Source organism: Lygodium microphyllum, chromosome 20 (assembly GCF_053477565.2).
Source record: "Lygodium microphyllum isolate KBCC chromosome 20, Lygodium_microphyllum_v1.1.10, whole genome shotgun sequence".
In the NCBI taxonomy this organism is placed as follows: domain Eukaryota; kingdom Viridiplantae; phylum Streptophyta; class Polypodiopsida; order Schizaeales; family Lygodiaceae; genus Lygodium; species Lygodium microphyllum.
The window spans coordinates 103597311-103599064 of NC_141154.1; the positions used below are offsets into that span (position 1 = coordinate 103597311).

At 41.4% G+C, this 1754-nt stretch overlaps 1 pseudogene; it reads right to left on the bottom strand.

The window, feature by feature from the left end:
- Positions 1-203: 203 nt before the first annotated feature.
- LOC148019195 (COP9 signalosome complex subunit 8 pseudogene) lies at positions 204-764 on the bottom strand (annotated as a pseudogene).
- Between the last annotated feature and the right edge of the window lie 990 nt (positions 765-1754).

Genomic DNA, 1754 nt, shown 5'->3' on the forward strand with positions numbered 1-1754 from the left:
CAGTCACTTAAGCAGAAGATATTATGGGAAGCTCAGAATGAGGGCCTTCCATGTCTTCTCCACAAAAATCTTTTTATTCTTCAGCAAGCGTAGCAACCAGCCAAGAATGGTTGCATCAAAGGGTAACTCTACAACAGCAACATTCTGAACTTTCTAAAAAAGCAACTCAAGCTCTTCCACTCCAAAAGAGCTCAAAATAGAGCTCATGCAACATCATCAGGATCCAAAATCCATCCCTCCTGGTAGTGCATGCAATGGCATCTCCCTCTGTTATGCCCAAAAAATTTGCAGCATCACTAACACTTATGAATGAATATGCTGTGGATAGCAGTTTCAAGATCTTCAGTGAATAATCCTCTGTAAGAAAAAAAACTAAAAATGCCGCAATCATCAGTTGAACAGTTGGACTCCAGTTGTAGCTTTGAAGAGCATTATGAACACCAGTATGGTCATATTTCCACATGCATTGTCCAATTCCCCACACAGCAACAAGTTTTGGACGGATCTGGAGTGTATGCTTCCATAAAAACCTTGCACTATTCAGATCAAAGATATAGATATGTGCAAGCAGATGGACCTCTTAAGGCCATTCATCTGGCTTCTGTAGTCCTTTAGCAACAAGCTGGACAAACAAAACAATATGGTGCCACCTCAAGCTCCAAGGCATCACAAATGTCTCTGGCATCCAAGTACCAGCCTGAATTGATGACATCATGGAAGGGGCTGAGTTTCGTGTCAAAATGCTGATCCCCACTGACACCCATGGCCAAAAGCTACAGGAGCAACCTTGAGTTGGATAAGCAGATGGAAGCCATCCCCATAAAGACTCGCACATGAGCTTCAGCAATCTTTGGATCAATACAAAGAGATGTTCAGACCATTGCTATTCTCTCTCTCATAAACTCAATGAACCTTGCCAGTGGAAGATATACACTCTGAGTGGAACCTCCATCGATTGAATCAGAACCTTTGATTTATCCTCCTACAATGCTACGTATAAATTGTACCACAAACATTCATTATTAGACATACCTCCTTATGCAAATCAAATGACCCTAGAATTCTATGTTCACCACCCTCAAGACTCAGTAATTCCGCTTCACAAATCAATCCTCTTTCTATAAAATATTTCAAGTCAGCTCCTTCTTCATCGTCTTCTTATCATCGTATACAGAGCATCGGCTGTAGCTTCCTCTTTGTCTTTGTCCCGTCACCTTCCTCGACTTCTTGCCATTTTCAAGTTCATCCCAGCCTCATCCTCGTCTTCAACTTCATCTCCCCCTTCATTGTCACAACTGCCCTCCTTTGTTCCTCCCTAGCTTTTTCTCCCTCCGTTGCTTTTTCCTTTCCCCTCTATTCCTGTGAGCACAATGTTTGAAAATAGACCCCCATCTGGAAATAGTGTAAGACAAGCGCACATTGGCACCTCATTATCTAAGAAAGCTTAACAATTCTCCTCTTAATCCTCCAAATCTGTCTGTGTGTCACCACCGAAAGAAGTTGAATTATTACTTAGCCCTCATTTCTATACTCTTTTTGAGGAGAGAACAAAAGTTTGATTTCATCCACCTCCAACTATACAGTTGCATTCTAATGCAACTGGCAGCAATCACAATCACCAACAAGATCTTACTGGCAACGATCACAATCATCAACAAGATCTTAAAAATTGTTCTCTCTATCATGAGCTGAGTCCTGGTCTTAACACTTGGATTTGCCTTCATATTTCTAGTCTCTGCTTTACATCTTGAAGC